Here is an 18784-nt window from a genome sequence, read left to right as displayed (position 1 = left end):
ACTAAGACAAGTGCACACCAACTTATTAGATAGAGTAAAATGTATGACTTTTAGTTCACCATGCCCACATGCAGTTTTCTTTGGGGGAAGTAATTTAGCTTGAAATATCTTAAGAGTAAAACTTCCTTCAACGTCGATGACATCGGCTATTCGTAACAACCCTAAGTATGACCAAGGATGACAATAAGCACAAGACAGCTACAGAGTCAGAGGCAACGTCATACATCCATAGAACGCATCTCAGAGGTGCAAAGTGAACACAATATCAAAACAACAAGGCTGATTTTCAATCGTGCTATGAGGGATTAGAATTTACCATGTTTAAGAGTGTTGATCTAATATCCAAAATTACCCATTATAAAAGTCTCATTAGAAAACGGTGTTCAGTCCTTAGAATGTTTTTTTTTTTATTAATGCGGTGAAAACTGCATGTATTCCTGAAATGTACATATCACATTATTCAAATATTATTTTGTTTATTTTAGTGTGTGTGTGTGTGTGTGTGTGTGTGTGTGTGTGTGTGTGTGTGTGTGTGTGTTTATACCTGCATATAGGTCTGCACATGTGAGTGCAGTGCCCATGGTGGCCAGAAGAGGTTGTATGACTCCATGGAGCTGGAATTACGGATGGGTCTTGAGTTGATTAACCTGGGTTCTAGAGATTGAACTTTGGTCCTTCTGCAAGATCTGCAGGCATCCTTAACTACTTAGCCACCTCTCCAGTCCTTCCTACACTGCTTTCATTGAACTATTTTCTGTCAATCCATTGGGCAAAAACAACACACAATGTTAAGAACATAGGAAAAAATACTCATAATGATATACGTTTAGTGTGCAATTTTAAATACCCTCCCTACTGAGATTCGTTCTCTACTGCTAGTGGCTTCTTTAAACACTTCATTTGGATCTCTTCTTTGAACCACAAGACTATATTTTCGTAGAGGAGAATATAGTCTTGTGCTGATTGTCATTCTTGAGCATGCTTAGAGTTGGTATGAATAGCCAAGGTCATGGACTTTGAATGAAGTTTTATTTTTAAGATATCTCAAGCTAATTACTTCTCCAAAAGGGAACAACACATGGGCACGGTCAACTTGCTGCTGTCTATGCATCTGTAAGACCCCAGTCGTTCTGCAGGAGAAAAACATTTCAAGCCCTTCTAATTCTCAAGAATTAGAGCAGCAGCAGGTTGGACTACATACCCTCCCCAGCCCTCAAGCATATGAAGAGGCTTCCTTGGATTTCCATCTACTGGTAAGAAGGCAATTGATGATGGAAAGGCTAAAATTCACTCGGAAATGATCTCACATCGGCAGCAGATCTGCAATCACACAACCACAGATAAAGGCGACCTCCTTGTAACTTGTGGTCCTATGAACCGACTTCGAGAGGATGCCACAACCACATTGAGTGGCCATCCACACGTTGCTGCAAACGTACTTTGCAGGTGCAATTAGTGCCTAAATCTGCAGGCATCTGGCTCTCCGTCTCCTGAGTGAGCCCCATTCTGTGGGTTGAAGTTGACCGGGAAAGCAGATTGAGGGACAGCTGTGACCCAGTCCTGTGTGCATTCAGGCTCGACATCATCCCTTCTTTACACTCCAAGCCCATCAGCAAGTTTCAGACTCGCAAACCTCCAGCCACAGGAAGAAATTCCTTAAGTCAGCTTCTTTTCTCTCCTCTCTCTCTCTAAAACTGTGCCACATTTTACAGTCACAGTCAGCAAAGGGGGAGTCCTCAGAGAGTTATTATCATCATCAGTTCATACACATCAGAGTCAGCAGGCCGGCATCATTCAGTGCGGAGGAAAACACGTATCAGCATAGAACACCACAGAAGTGCTCCAAAACAAACTGACTCCCTTCCCCTGCCTCTCTGCCTCCTTCCCTTCCTTCCACCTCACCTTCTTCCTTTCTCTTTCGGGAGACAGCCATGTAACCCCCAGGCTGTTCTCAAACTGGCAATACTCCTGCCTCAGTCTCCCAAATTCTGGGATTCTATACATGTGCCATCACGTGCTGGCTGCACCATCAACCCCACATGTCCGGGGCACACAATATGAGGGTTGCATTACAAAAAAAAAAAAAAAATGGGAAAACATTTAAGAAATGCTTTGACCACTTTGTCTTACTTAATTCTCTCTCTCTTTCTTAATGCATAAAGCGAGGTGTCCTTAAAGTCTCTTCCAATGTGTCTAAAGGAAAAGGTAAGATTTTAAAAGCACTTTTGCAGAGTTGAAACACGCACACGTTTCATTTCCTCAAGTAAATGAGATCATGGCGTGACTTGCGGTGATGACATTTGATCCCGGCTGGAAAACGGCTGCTTGGTGGCTGTCACTATTTCTAGTGTAAAAAGAAATTTATGACAGCGACACTTCCTTTAAGCCCTGCGGTTCTCACACTGGATCCAGCATGAAAATCCCCTGGAGAAGAAGATTACCAGGTGGCGTGCTCCAGGTTACAGCAGTGTGACTCATGTCTTGCCTCAGGGCTGGGCTAGGCTGAGACACTTGTCCATCCAGACCTAAACACGATCAGCTCAAGTGCGGAGATCTGTGACCATGGAGCAAACTCGTCAGTACTGCAGCAGATGGGGCCAGGAGAACGACACCCCGTGAGCTACTCCCACATCCAGTCTAACACCAACAATCTGTACTGTGTACACAGGCACGCAAATTGAAAAAAGGGATAGAAAAAAAGAAAAGAAAAGAGGAGGCTGGTCATTCCCAATCAAGACAGAGCTTCTAACTCGGGTCTCCTTCGAAACGCCTAGCTTCAAGATTCTGTTAAAACTGGACCCAGATGAAATGTTAGCAATTCTTCTTGAAAATAAAAAGAAGACAAAATTTCCACCAAAACAACTGTTACAGGGTCCTGGAGAATGGTCTGCAGGATGTAAGGGAAGAAGCTTGGGACATTTGCCTAGCCTTGGCTGAGAGTAGAACTGTATCCTAAAGGCAGTGCCTATGACACCACTATCCCACGGCATTAGCTAAATCAGCATCAGGTCCTAGGTGGGAGTCATGGCAACCCACATCCCTGGTGCTGGAGGAGACAGCACCGTGCCCTTGGCTCATTCGCTGCAGGAAACCCAGTGGGCAACTGGTTTAAAGCTGCCTTTATCTGAAATCACAAGTCACCAGGGGTGTGAGTAGTGGCTCTCCTCCCTTCTAATCCCCAAGTGAGCCTCCCTGACATTTTGCCCCCCTCTTCATTCACACAACCTCCGCTCCTTACTCAGTCACCAAGAGGACAAGACTACAAGCACGGTGAGTCCAGTGCACACAGCCTGCACTCAAATTCAAGTTTTCGGTAGGGAAGCTATTCTGGCTGATCAGACATCCATTGTGTTTACTTCTTGGTACTTAGCAGATAATGTTATGAAACCACTGAACACCAGGCAAAACAGATTTTATTTCAAATATTAACGAGGTTGTATATCACAAATATGTATTTGTACTAACTTCAATACAGGGCGGAAGGCTCGGAGACAGTGTGTTAGCCACCTGTCTCATTGCTGTGACAAAATGCCTGACAGAAGCGACATGGAGAAGGAGAAGTTGATTCTGGCCCCTGGTCTGAGGGCACAGTCCATGCGATGAGAGAGCTGCACCTGTGGGAGCCTGCAGCTAGATGGTCACATTGCATCCGTAACCATGAAGTCCTTATGAAGAACACTGGTGCTGCACTAACTCCATGTCATTCTGTCCAGGATCCCGGCCCATGGATGGTGCCGACACCCAGCCGAGGTGAGCCCTTGCACCTGAACTCATCTGGATAACCCTTCCCAGCAAGCCTAGGGGGTTGTCTGTTATGTGATTCTAGAACCTGTTAAGTCGACAGTCACTGTTAACCATCACAGACAGCTAGAATACTGACCTGGAATAGTACCATTCCTCTTGATTCTTGTAACACTGGCGTCAGGGGTCTGACTCATCAGTCCTGTTCACGGGTTCACCCATTGTTACATCACCAGGCAGACACTACCTTAGGTTGCCAAGGAAAAATAGGACTAGGTTCGTAAACCTAGTCCACACGATTGCCAAATGGAAGTCTCCTAGGCCAAAGGAGGAGATACCTTGTAGGAAGGTTGCTAGCAACGAGGGAGTGTTAGGGATATTTAAAAGAAATCCTTGTGTTTACTCACTGTAACTAAACCGTTGCCTGCGTTTTGTTTCTTCAAACAGCTCTGCCCTGTAGCCCAGGCTGACCCCCAGCTTGGCGGCAAACCTCATGCCTCAGCCTCCTAGGTCCTGGATTACGTGTGTGAGCCACCATACCCAGTTTCTGACCTTCCTTTTTATTTTATTTATTATATTTTACTTAAAATCTACACAACTCACTCTTCTGAAAGATCACAATAAGGACTGAGCACACTTATTTCAACCTTTTACTCTCCAAAGAAGACCATTTGTGCTTATCATAATATAAAATATAAATAACAAATTATTAAAGAGGAATTTTTCCTTGACTATAAAACCATCTGCACAACATAGCACTCTATAAATACGTCTGTTTTAATCTTTATTTCATATATGGGTATGTTGCTTGCGTGCATGTCTGTCTACCACATACATGTCTGGTGCCCATGGAGGCCAGGATCCCCTAGAACTGTAGTTACATTTGATTTTGAGCGGCCACGAGGTTGCTGGGTTCAAATCTGAGTTCTCTAGAAGACGATCAAGTGCTCATAACTGATGAGCTAACTCTCCATCATCCCCAAATATTTCTTAACTTTAGTCATCTCAAATAACAGCTGCAAAATTCTTCTATTCGATTTTATTGTTTCTATTTTCTCAACTCGAACACGGTCTTAAATGGGACAGGAAAAAATCCACTTGACAATATCCAGTGTCAGAGGTTCCTTGGATGTAATATGCAGGTAATAGAGTTATGGAAAATGAAATACTACATTCCCAGAGGAGAAGCAAGCAAGCTCAAGCAAACGAGGTGAGGTGGTGGTAAGTTTTCTTAGTTTGCTTCCTGAACTATACTGACTCGGTGTGATGATGCTAAACTCGAAATGTCATTTATGAATAATACATTTCATAACAGTATAATTATAATATATTATAATATAATAATAATACATCATTGTCTCTGTATTGTTAGATCACTGCCTTATGAATAACTGACTTTACTGCTGTTAAATTAGAAAAAAAATGAGCACAGAAAAATTACCAAAATAAACTCAAAGCAATTTAAGTTGCCACTTCACCTGAAGGAAGTCTGTATAGCTTTAGACAATCAGTAAGAAACATTCTAGAAATCAACCACAAAACGTTGAAAACTCAAGTATGTCCTGTGTGTATGCCTTAGGTGTAAGAATCCTACCTTCAGAAGCCAGACCTGAAAAAAGCATCCACGATGTTGGAATATGCCAAGCTACTCCCTAAAATACCGAATTCTTGGGGCTGAAGAGTTGACGAATACTGGCAGCTCTCCAAGAGGACCCAGGTTCTGTTCCCAGCACCCACACGGCCGCTCACAAGCACCTTTATCTCCAGGAATTTGTCGCCCTCTTCTGGCCTCTGTAGGCACTGCACATATGAAGTGTGTGTGTGTGTGTGTGTGTGTGTGTGTGTGTGTGTGTCGTGTGCGCCACACACTTGACCTAAAAATTCATACATATAAAATTAAAATAATAAAATAAAAAAGGAAAATAGCAACTGGAAACAATCTACATATACCCAATGTAGTCAAAGTGGGTCATGACATGGTTAGTAAAATGGAGTATGAAAAGTTTTCACTAGTTTGAGAAGATACAGTGTCTTGAGCAAGGCTGTGAATGATTCATATGAAACGAGATAATATTTATCTTCCCTTGAATGGATGAATGAATTGTGAAGCTTAATGTTTGCTTTGATTTACTAATTCTGAGTAAATATGCCATTTTATCCAATGTTACAATAATAGGAAATAACCATGAATCATATGCCAGGATGAATTTTCATCAGCTGTATCAATAAAGGCCTGTTTTAATTTGGCTTTTTCTAGAAGACTGATTCCTAAGGAGTGCGGAAGGATTACGATTGTGAGTCATAGCATTCTGGGTTTATTTTAGTCCTTGAAGTATTTGCTAAACCACCTCTGAGGCTAACGGTTCCGGGGCAAATCAAAATGTAAACAAGCTGATCCCAGATTCCAGATTCTCAAGCCAAGACTGAGGTCATCATGTAAAAATATCAGTGAAGTTAGAATACAAGTCCTATCAACTGAGTGCTATCCACACCGCAGTCAGAGCAAAGGGGGACCGGGCAAGCACTGAACCCACTGAAAAGATTTGTTTTCCCATTAGAGATGAAAAGAGAGAAAGCACACCCCTGAAATCCTAGAAACCGAACCTTCCTCGTCAATGTGGAACTAAGTTATTCTTTAGGTTCTGATTTGAGTTCTTTCCTGTGTCAGGTCTGAGGTCAGCAGGAAGTGGGTGTAAATTAAGACATTCGAAATTTTTAAAAACCAAGACCGGGGATAGAACTCGGCAGCAGAGAGATTCCCTAAATGGGGACAAGGTCCTGGAACACAGAGGAAGAGAAAGGGATGGGAAGGAAAAGGAGTAAGAAGAGGAGGAAAGGAGTAGAGGAAGAGAAGGAGAAGGAAAAGAGAGGACGAGGAGGAGAAGGAGGAGGGGAAAAGAAATGAGAGATGGTGCCTCTTGCCTGTTCGTGCTCCTCAAAAAGCAAGGATTCACACACCAGCAGCATGGGCAACTTACAGGAAATGCTGCTAAGTGGTACAGGGAAGGGAAGGCAACCAAGAAGGGCGTGTCGAGCTAGGGCTTAGGCCCCTAGGAAACCAGGAAACCAATGCTCCCTCGCCTCGGGGATAAAGCTCACAGTTTGAGAGCACGCCCAGTGTTCAGCTGAAAGTTACTGTGGGAGCTATAGCGATGGAGGATTAATTCTCATAGTCTCCTGACCTTAAGCAGCACAGAAAAGAGAAAGCATAAAGGAGGCGGGGGATGGCAAAGGATCACGTCAAGGCTTTCAGGAGTGCCTTGAACACCCTCAGGCAGAGAAAGGCCCAGTAGAGCACTGAAGGGGGAGGAGCCTATTGAAGCGGGAAGACACCAGGGGGATGAGAGCAGGGCGTTGAGGGTGCCGCTCAGCACTGGTCCTACACCAACCTCTGCCTTCATAAATGGGTGAATAATTCATGCAACTAGTAGATTGGTGGATTGGTAATTAGTAGATTTATTTCTAGAGAGTTGGGTGTGAAAGATACTTTGTCTACTTTAAAGAAACTGAGTCCTACGTGAAGATTTTTTTCGATACATTTTCACCGTGGTTTTCCATTCCTTGATGTCGGCAGTCACTGAGCATCCCAGTGCTCTACACATTAGCGTTTTGTGGTGTCAGGGTTTTAGACTCCCTGCTGCAGCTGCTAATGCCTTGGTAAGGCACCTAAAGGGATCTCCCTTTGCATGCCAGACCGTCCTTGGTCTGTTTTTGAACTGGAAGGTTTGCTTTGAGCCTCATGAATTCCTTGTGTATTCTGGATGAAAAGCTTTTACCTGCTGTGACAGGCGGTCGTCAGAAGTGGGAGAAGAATGTGGAGACCCCCCAAGGTGGTAGAACGCAGTATGCTCGCCCTGTTGCTAAGAAGGTATGTAGGGGACTTACTTCTTCCTTGCCTTTCCAAGAGCAGCATAAACAGACATTTGAGATCTACAGAAAGAGAAGGAGAGAGGAAGGGAGAGGAAGGAGGAAGGGAAGGGAGGAAGGAAGGGAGAGGAGGGACGGAATAAAAGGAGGAAGTCATCCTACTTAGAAAAGTAGAGCTGATTATTTTCGAGACAGCCATGTGAAAAATCAGATCACTAAGATTTAACTGTATACGAAAAGAAGACCTTCAAGAACTGAGAAGAAAACGAGAAAAAATATATATAACGGACATTTGGACAAAGCAGGAGCTGAGGGAGACAATTTCAAAAATCTGGTCTTTGGGGGAAGGCAGGAGATTGAAGATAATAAAAAAAAGAGAGAGAGACACAAAGCGTACAACAGACTAGCAACGGGGCTGTGGGTCGAGGCTGCCTCAAACGTGTTTTGAAAATCCAGACTTACTGGACACAGCAGCCTCCCTTGTTTGTGTATCGTCCCCAGATAGTCAGACCCTTAATAGGCAAAGAGGGAAAAATGAGGCTATTTGACTGTGCAAATAAAGCTCGCTAATCCTGAAACAGGGATGATGTGGACCACTGGGAGCTAGGATGACATGGGATTAACAGCAGCAGGGAGGCAAGCATGTGAGTATGCAAAGATTTAGAGCAGGGATGGGGGGGGGGGTTCTCTTCAGTGCTGGGGAAGCAGCGGGGTATCGAGTGCCCAAGAATAAAGCAGAAGTGAGCCAGCCTGAGGCCCCAGAAAGAAAGCCAGTGATGTACACGCAGGTAACTAATATTTCTCTCCAAGGGATGCTTCTGCTCCTGTAGCAATGACTGCTATCCATACGATGTCCCTGCCAGACATTTCATCTGGATGTTGTCAGCGCCACAGCAAACTCCGTGTCCAGAACCAGTCCGTGACCTTGACGCTTTCCTCTGCCCCGGCACTTAAGAATCACATCACCCAACTCTGGTACTCTACAACCGGAACTCGCCCTTACTTGTTTCTGCCCTCGTCCTTGCTGGCACCACTGCTCACTCTGATCATCAACCAAGTTCCTAACATGAGCACGTCTATCCACTCAAACGTTCCCGATCTGGTTTCCCCACCGGAACACAGGACTCCAGAATGCAAATCTACTATTACTCTGTCATCCTTGCCCATGTGATGGTTTGCATATGCTTGGTCTAGGGAGTGGCACTATTAGAAGGTGTGGCCCTGTTGGAGTAGGTGTGTCACTGTGGCTTTAAGACCCTCATCCTAGCTGCCTGGAAGCCAGTATTCTGCTAGCAGCCTTCAGGTAAAGATGTGGAACTCTCAGCTCCTCCTGCACCATGCCTGCCTGGATGCTGCCATGTTCCTGCCTGGACTCAACCTCTGAACCTGTGAGCCATCCCCAATTAAATGCTGTTCTTATAAGACTTGCCTTGGTCATGGTGTCTGTTCACAGTAGTAAGACCCTAACTGAGACACCCACCTTAAATAACCACCACTCCAGCTGGCTTGCATAGGTTTGCTGGCTGTACGATGCTAACATGAAAACACTCAAAATCTAACTGAAAACGATCTTTCATGGGATGAGCAACTAAACTAATGTATATCTCTTAGAAGCCCTGTCCTTGCCTGAATTCAAGTTAGTGACAGTGACAGAAAGAATCAGCCTGCATTTTTTAAGATTGCCATTATGCCCTGGGGGCAAGGACAGGGCACCATGCAGGCACTGCTCTGCTTCTGCCCTTGATGACGTGGGGCAGCAATAAAGGGGAAGCTTCCCTGCCTTCTCCAGAGTCTTCTCCTTCAACCTCTCCAAACCTGTCACATCCAGGCATAAATGTGACCCCGTGGCAAAGAGCATCAGGTGCTTGTGAAGTCCAACCCCACTGTTAGGGTTACACGGAGTAAGAGTCTGACAAAGACTAGTTTTGACCTGTGCTTTCCCAGTCATGTCCAGGTCTTTGATTGTCTGTTGATTCACCACAGGATGAGGGGATGCAAGAACTCAACGTCTTCCGGATAACTGCTAAAACAAATACTTCACTATAAATTCTTCCATCATGCCTTTTTTGAAGGCCCCCGTCCCTGATGGAACACCCCATCAGATAAATCCAGCTGGCGGCTTCCCTCCAGCCTTTCACGGAGACGCTAAGGCACATTCCCTTTCTCTGTGCTCCAATCACTTGTCTCTCCCACATACACAGACTTCGCACATCCATTCTTCCCATCTGGAAGGCAAGCCGTCCTGTCCCTGGCTTATGTTTGGGTGGAGTTCCCATTCTGACCTCACTCTCACAGCCTCTGGTCCCTTTCTAGCCTGATTCTAGCCGTCTCTGGGGACTACAGACTTACAAAGAAGAGGATGCTGCTTGCTTCACTCACTTATCCCAAGTACCCAGAAGGCACTGGGACATGTTGGGTAACAGACAAGTGTTTGTTTAATGGGTGGAGAGTGTTTATATTGGTTGTGTGATAAATTCTAAAGCCCTCTGTGTCTGGAAAGGATTCTGTCAATAAACATGACAACACCGCTGTAGGCAGTAAGACTGGCACCCTGCTCCTTCAAGCAAACAATTTAACAGTCAGCCTCACACCCTTTGTCCTCTAACACCAGAAAGTGTACCCGGTAGAGACTTTCCCCTTCAACTTGCATGCGATGAAGCGGGGGATAATTACGTATGTTATGTAAAGCCACTCTGGTCTATAGGACCTGATTCCAACACCAGTTCTCTGCTTACAAAGAAAGTGGGCCCATTCCTTCCGCTACAGGCCAGATGCACCCCTATTACATTCCAAGTTCATGGTCCCTACCACGGCTGACCTCTGCATTGAACTCCTAATGGGAAACATCTTCCCCACCCATCCACCCCCAGATACCAGGAAAGTTGTTTGGAAGACTTGACAGCTTAAGGACAGCAACAACAACAACACAGTTGTCTTCTCAGGACCAAGAACCCCTTGGCTTTCCTTTCCTTTCTTCCTCAGGCATCCATCTAAAATGTTCAAACTCTTTAACAGTAAAAAATCTACAGCATATAGTATTTATGTGCAAAAATTCTTCAAAAGAATGTGGTCAGCTTTTCACAGAAAAATGAGGATAATGGGCAAGATCATGGGAAAATTCAAGCTTGTTTATCAGTCACGCAGGAATGTGTGGTTTTATTAGCGTTTATGAGATGTTCTGTTATTAATCTTAATTGAATTAATGAGCAACAATGTCACTCAAAAATCTACATGCTAAATTTCAACTTTTAAACCTGAGAGGCCCGTCTGGTTCCACGGTGCCATGGGAGCTCGTTGGGAAATACGAAGGGGTGCACGAGACAAAGAGAATCAAGTTGGCGATGCAGGTGTGTGGAAGACACAACTCTGGTCTGAATGCTTCTCTCCAAACTCTGGGATTCAATCTGCATGGAGTATGTCTAATTTGGGCTTATCACCTTGGAGAGCTTCGTTGAAAGATTAGATTCAGAATATGGCTCCTATTCTCTGTGGAGAGGATGAATTTCTACTGCTGTGGAATGAACTTAACCGCATCTGAACAAAAGCTAACGATTAAAGGAGCAGGCATTTCTCTAGACTTGCAGTTCCTCGGTCCTGGTTCCACAGTGCCAGGGGAAATAACCCAATCCTGGTGTCAGCAGGGAGACCATAGAGCAGATCCTCACACTGATAATACAACAATCTCCATCACATTCAGTTATGGCTTCAGCACTTCTCACAATCTCTACAAGTCAACCCAACTACTCCATACAAGTATCGCTACATGGGATCAACATATTCTTGCTAATATGGAGACCATTATATATTTGAAGAATGTACCTATGTCAAACTGATACTGCACTAATCTATAAGAGAGTATTGAAGGTTTAGATTCCTTCTAAATATTTAAGTCTTATGTAAAGTCTAGAAACGTTAGCATAAGCCAATTTCATCTTTAAGCAATGCCATGTACATCTTATGCTTAAGTCAGCACTTTCCACACCACTAAGCAATGTCTTCTTAATTAATGGCGGCCACATACTAACCTATTACGTGACAGAAGGACGAATACAAAGCAAACATTTCTTCTTCACTAGTAAGCAGCCTAGAAGAGTGAACTACGTATGTTGCTGGCATTCACCTAAGATACCTAGACATGTGTCAAACACCTACGTCACTCTCTGCACCATACTCTAGGCTTTATCAACTACATGAATGGAACAAAAAAAAACAAAAAAACAAAAAACGAACAAGCAAACAAACAAAAATAAAAACCTGAAGCCTCAGCCTCAGTTCCAGACTCGAATCTTCTAATATAACGGACCTAGAATTCAGCCTGGGTCAAGGTTTCCTCGAGCTCTTTTTGTGATGCAGACACACAGCGAAGGCTGAGAACCACTGCTCAAACAGATGCACATTTCTGATTCCTCCTCAGGAACTGCCCTACCGTCCATTTTCAATGGGAAAAACTGAAACTCAGAGACATTCAGTCACTTGTCCGAGTGTTGGACAAGTCTTAAACCCTTTGCACTGTGCCCTGTTGCTTCTCAGTGGCAAAGACGCCTTCGTTGTTAACAGGGAGGTAGGAAACAAGTCGGGAATCCCAAATGGTCCCTTTGCGTGTCTGCATCAGATGACAGAGCCTCTCCACAGATGGTGAGCCTTAGTAAGTATGTTGTGTGCTTGTCTTTCATTGGTAAATGCAGACCATGAACCTTAGGAGAGCAGGAGACCAACTCAATGAGTGTGTGTGGTTGAATCACTACAGTGGACTTTAGTTATCCCAGTACCAGGCAGAGGAAACCTACCCTCTGAGCGGTCGATCAGGGTAGTCCAAGTGACTCCAAAAATAATGTACACTCTTGATGTGGCCCTTGGTCACCTCTCAGGAGTTTAGGGTAGACCTCAGTTGCTAAAAACACTGCACACTTAGGACAGGGGACTCAGATGACATGAGCTGGATCTGACCTGAAGCTTTCCCAAGGTCTAGCTTCCACGGTTCCAAAAATACCACCCAAGCTGCCATGGGAGGGCAGCAGTTACAGAGACCTTCCCACCTGCAAGACATATGAACCACTGTGATTACCAGTGTGGCAAGCTACCCATAAGGTGCGGTCAGTGGCACTCACATCTGGGTAGCAACCGAGGTGTCCAACTGGGCGTACAGCCCATTCAGCAATAGGAAAATCATGTACTGGTCCTGGAAATCTAGCCTGCTTCCCCCAGGATCAGTGAGCTCATGGACTTAGGAAAGGATCTACTGACGCCATTGTGTTAGACCAGCGCGGCTCCTTCCTGGAGTCTAAATCTTACCTTTCTACCCACAGATGACCGTAGCTACCACCCCACATCAAAGAAGCCTCTCTTTACAGCAAACGGGGACCACTACAGGAAACCACAGCTGGACACGATGCAAAGATGAAGTGGTCGTGCAGAGTGTAGCACCAATGGGTTCTCTACCTCACAGCGCCTCCGGCAATGGTTCAGGGAACACCATGGAGGTGGAAGGACTGTAAGAGTCGGAACACAAGGAAATCTGGTGTGAAACAATCTCTCTGGGGAATGTCTAAACAAGGTCAGAACCGTGACACCTCAATGGACATGTTAGCATAAACCACCGCTAGACAAAGAAATACAGGCAAATAGTGACCTGCTAGGGAAGGGAGAATTAGCCTCTTTGAGGGATGATCCCCCTTTTGGGTTGTCCAATGCAGGGTGGTCTGCCTTGAGAACATATACACGCCAACAATTATTAACTCAGCAAGTTATATTTAGATATACTCGTTCATAAACATTCATGGATTACATACACATGCGTGAGTGAGTGTGTGTGTGTGTGTGTGTGTGTAAAATAATAATAAAGAAAATGAGGAGGTCAACATGAGGGGACATGAAAGATGGAGGGTAGCTAGGTGAGGCTGGAGAGGAAAAAGGGAGGAAAAAGTTATGTAATTCTATTTAAGTTAGAAACATTTTAAAAAATAAAATGACATGTGTGTGTGCGTGCGTGCATGCGTGCATAGTACATGTGTGGGGTGTGGTATTGACAATATCAAGAAGAAAATTGTACTTCCTATCACAATTGTAGACAAAACTTGAAGGATACTCAAGCTAGACGCAAGGCAGTCTGGAGAAAGTCCTTCCCTCCTCAGTTTACACTCTCCTGTGGTGTCTCCCTTCTCCTGGGTTGACAGTTCAGTCGTCACCCTTCCTGTCTCCAGGGTAGAACCAGCGGGGTAGAATGGCACTGTCAGTACCTCATGTTGGGACCTGCAGACCTAGCTGTCTCTGCACTCGCTCTGTACCCAGGGAGATCTCTGACCTACTCTGCTCCCCTCCCACCTTGCAATCTCTAGGGTTGCGGCCTGCATTGCCACACGGTGTATGCAGTGGTGAGGACCTGAGTTCTGTTCATGGTAGGTAAATGTTCTGCAGACAGAGCTGCATCCCCAGCCCTGCTTATATGCTGCTATGGAAAAGGGCAGACTGTGGAAAATCTTTCTAATATATAGTTTCTTCAATATATATATATATATATATATATATTTTTTACAGAATATATATATATTTATAGAATATATATGTGTATATATATGTATATATATGTGTGTATATATATATATATATATATATATATATATATATATATATATATGCTGGGAAGTGAGAGTGCACGCTTTTAATCCAAGCACTTGGGAGGCAGAGGCATGCAGATCTCTGTGAGTTCAAGGCCAGCCTGGTCTACAGAGTGAGTTCCAGGACAACAAGGGGCTATACAGAGAGAGCCTGCTCAAAAAAATCCAAAAATAAGCTAATAATAATAATAATAATAATAATAATAATAATATCAAGCACCTCTACATTACTTTACCCATAACATTTTGGTGCTATGAAGTAAATTATTAAAAATAAAGGTGTCGTCCATTTTTCTGAATGATTATAAATTTCTCCTACCACTACTCTAATACCTGGGTAAGCCACATACTTTCCCAAAGACAAGCTTCTCTGCCAAACATCACACCAAACACAGGAAGAGAAACTTCTTTAAAGCTATGTGCATGTGTTTGTGTATGCGTGTGAGTGCAGTGCCTGTGGTGTCCAGAAGAGGGTGCTGTACTGATTCCAGTGGTGGTTGTGAGGTACCCAGTGTAGGTCCTGGTAACACAGCCATCAGTCTGTTCTACCAATTCCAACACAAATGGGATTCCAGATTCATCTTTTCCTACTTGCTTCCAAGTCAGCAGACGACAATTAACAAGATACACTAAGTTAACTTATGGTTTCTCCCTATCTTATAATCTATAAAGGAGGGAAATTTCTAAAAACACGATCAAATGGGACCCACCGATGCTCTCGCGATCTTGACTTTTAAACTCCATCAAAATTTCCCTAATGTGTGCTCACCTCTAGAAAGCCATTTTATCATGATTCCTCATTGGACAACGTTACTTAAATGCTGTGACTTTCGATAATTCAAAACGAAGTTTGCTTCTAAGGTACATATTATATATGTACTGTGTGTATGTGTGTACTGTGGCTTTAATACCTTACAGTTTCCATCAATATAAACTCCTTTGTAGCATAGCAATCTGAACTTTAAGAGATTTAATAGACGTCATTGACTGCAGGTATGCTCTCAACTGCAGAATATAAAAACTTTAAAAACTAGAATCAAAATTTACCATTTGAGGAATTTATAAGAGGATGGAAAGGAGACTTAAATTTAGAGTGACCCAGAGAACACAGACACTGCTCTGCCATAATCTATTTGAGGAATCCAAAGCACTCTGAAAAGCTTACTGGGTGGGGGTGGGGGTGGGACTTCCAGAAGGATAAACTCCAGAAGCACTAGAAACAACCTCACCACATCTTCAGACATAGGTAAAATTACACACCACTATTCCGTTTCCATATTTGACCTGACCTTTCTCGTGCAGCTTCACGTTATAGCACAGGCTTGGACATTAGTGACAGACACCAGCCTGATGTCTGAGTGTGTGAGGCGCATGTGCACGCGTGCGCACACACACACACACATGCACACATGCACACACGCGCACACACACACACACGCACTGGATGGTGTCTGACAGTGTCGCTGACTCACGTCAGGTGCAGCAGTCTTCTGCATCCTGTTTATTTTTCTGCTCACAGCAATGCTTTGTGTGACAACTTCACCTGCATAGAGAGGTTATACTTTGGGTGCCATGCCTTTGAGTATCAGCTCCCAAACCAGTGTTTTCCATTCCTCCCTTTAAACGTATGAGGCAGGTCCCCCAGAACACCTACCTTACTGCCAAGGATATAGCCAATCACCACAGAGGTAGAATAGTAATGTTAATCTATATGGAATCTGAGGCAGCTTGTCCAATAGGCTTCAGAAAGGGAGAGCCCGTTACTAATAGGCCCAGGAGGACTCCAAGAAGCCCTTCCTTCCCGTCTTCCCAGGACATGTGTCTAGTTCCTCACAAACAGAGGAGAAATGACATACAGAGGACAAAGTCTCTTGAGAGGGTCCCTCTCCAGGACTCAAATGCAAAAGAGATGGGCAGATTAGAATCATTTCACTAAAAAGGAAGGATCAACCTTCCCAACTGTCCTCTAGAAAGGCCCACTGGAGACTTTGCTTGTCCCAGAGGAAAAATGCACTCAGTCAAAAACAGTCAGTACGTCATTGTACCAGTTACCAACAGCTGGCAAGCACGTGAAAAACACAGGAACGCTTGACACTGCTGGCGGGAATGTGTATTAGAGAACTACTTGAGAACAGTCTAGAGGTTCATTGGGATTTAAGGTAGGGCTATCAGACACTCAAGCCAACCCGTTGGCAGATCCACGGCAAAGAAAATTCAATCCGTATGCACAAAGGCCGTCTTTGCTCTCACATCTACTGCAGCGCTGTTCAAAACAGCTAACCCGTGGAAACAGGAAACGCAGTACACATAGGCAATGTGGCGCCAGTCGATGATAAGACACCAGTGAAGACGTGAGTGGAGCTGGAGTGTGTTAGGTGCTGTTAGTCAGGAACAAAAGAAGTGTGCACTCGAGCTGGCATCCACCTACGGAACTGGACAGAGTTGATGCCACACAAGCTGTGAGTGGAATACTGCTCACCAGAGACTGGAAAGTGTTGGGGGCAGGGAAGAAGGGAAAGGACACTCGGGAGTCATAGAATAGCACACACTGCATTTGCTTAACATTAAAAGGCTCTAATCAAGAGATGATCACAATGAAGATTTCTTATATGAAATACTTTTTGGCTTTTAACCAGAGTGGTTGTTCATAATTTCAGAACAGTATGGGAGGTAAGACATGAACTTGACTCTGATTCACTCACAAGTTCAGCGTGTCAAAAGTCGTTAGTGGACTCAGATCTTATGACAATAACCTTTCAATGGGGTTAGTTTGGACAAGGAGGATCCAGTGTATCCTTTGGGAGTCCTCAAGTGAAACAAAGGGATGACTCCAGCCCCAGTGTGTTCGTCAACAGAGAAGTTTAATATATAGCATAAAGATATATATGTGTGTGTGTGTGTGTATATATATATATATATATATATATATATATATATATATAGCATGTAGTTATAGTGTGGAATACTATTCAACTCTTAACGAGACAATCATGTTACCTGTGACAAGGTGGGTGAATCTGAAGGATATTGTGCTATTGAAATACTAGTCACAGAAAAGCGAACACTGAGGGACCCTACATATATGTGACAGTTGACAGAGCTGTATTCAGAGAGGGGAGCTGAGCGATGGATTAGCTGATAGGATCTGGTCGGCTTTAAAATATCCTACTCAGAACCAGGAGAATACATATTATTTCAAGAACGCATCAGGCTTCTACCACATGCTGTATTTTCACCCATAAAACCCAGGAAGACTTACAAACCAAGGTGAACTTTTAGGCAAATTTTAAATAATTTAAAACACAATAGATTCCTTCACTAAGTAGAAGAAATAAGCTAGAAACCAAGACAGTGAAGTTTCCCCACTCTGAGAAGTCAGTTTCTTCTCCACCAAGCATCACACCAAAGCTGCACCTTTGGTCTAGCCGCTCAGAGGCCAGGCTGGGATGACAACTTAGGGCCATGAATTCAAGACTACCTGGGCCAAATCTCAAGACCCAATTAAAATTAACTTAAATGTAAAAGGAAGCTAGAAAGCAGGATCAGAGGTTAAAAGCACTTTCAGCTCTTCCAAAGGATCTGAGCTAAGTCCCTCATGTCTGGAGGCTAACAACTGCTGTAATTCCAGCTCTAAGAAATGCCCTCCTCTGGCCCCATAGACGCCTGCATGTGTGCGTGTGCTCACACATGCACACATGCACACACACACAAATAAAACATAAAATAAAACCTTACAAAACACACACAGGTGGGAAAAAGGTTCCTCAGTAGCCCAGGGGTCAAACAGAAATGCTTTCTTAAACACTGATCTAGAACAGACTGTAAATAAAACGTAACGCCACACTCTGTAAAACAGAAGCGAAACTGGGTCAAGAGGAATCGTGTTGAGCATAAATGCTGGCATGAGATGGGAGAAGACATCATGAGTCCACATCCTCAGCTTGTCTAAGAACTTTAAAAAGTAGAGAAAAGAAAGCCAGAGCACGCAGAAGAAACTTCCAAGCAATGGAAAGTAGGAAGTGAGGGAAATCCGAGGACAAATGTAGGCATAAACCCAGTCACCTGGAGAATGTCCCTCAAAAATGACAAACTGCCAGATCTTGTTCACAGAGAAAAGGCATCATCTGAGTAGTTACTCAACAATTAGAGGTCTTTTTTTAATTTAAAAATTTCTGAAAAGGGAATGTCCCTGTTCCTGATGGTTCCGTCAGAATATGGAAGAAGAAACGATTCCCAACTCATGGTCTAGAACCTAAGACCAAAATCATACAAAGAACGAATAAAAGAAGCCACAGACCACTGTCCTTCATAAATTTAGATGCAAATGTTCTTACCAAATTTAGTAATTAAGTGTATATACATGCTTGTGACTAATCAATAATAATTATTTGTCTCTTTGAATTTTGAGCCAGGATCCCACGTAACCCTTACTAGCTTCGAAGTCATTATATAGCCAAGGACAACCTTGAACTCCTAATCCCACCTCTACTTCCCAAGTGCTGCAATCAGACATATTCTTACCCCTTATGGCTGTCACCTCCATTCACGGTAAAAGTCTCATT

The 18784-nt window shown here is 43.9% G+C and overlaps 1 protein-coding gene across 16 annotated transcripts in view; it reads right to left on the bottom strand.

Moving 5' to 3' along the window:
- Ttll7 (tubulin tyrosine ligase like 7) overlaps positions 1–18784 on the bottom strand; it is a 123511-nt gene that overhangs the window by 94144 nt on the left and 10583 nt on the right. For 2 of the 16 annotated variants that reach the window (XM_039103876.2, XM_039103875.2), the window contains exon 2: positions 12901–13097. The exons of the other annotated variants lie outside the window; for them this stretch is intronic. The gene's annotated coding sequence lies outside the window, so the exon portion shown is untranslated. The remainder of the gene's footprint in view (positions 1–12900; positions 13098–18784) is intronic. 16 annotated transcript variants of the gene reach the window in all.

This window comes from Rattus norvegicus, chromosome 2 (assembly GCF_036323735.1).
Source record: "Rattus norvegicus strain BN/NHsdMcwi chromosome 2, GRCr8, whole genome shotgun sequence".
In the NCBI taxonomy this organism is placed as follows: Eukaryota; Metazoa; Chordata; class Mammalia; order Rodentia; family Muridae; genus Rattus; species Rattus norvegicus.
Note: the sequence above shows the minus strand (reverse complement) of the source record. Positions and strands in the feature narration are given on the sequence as shown.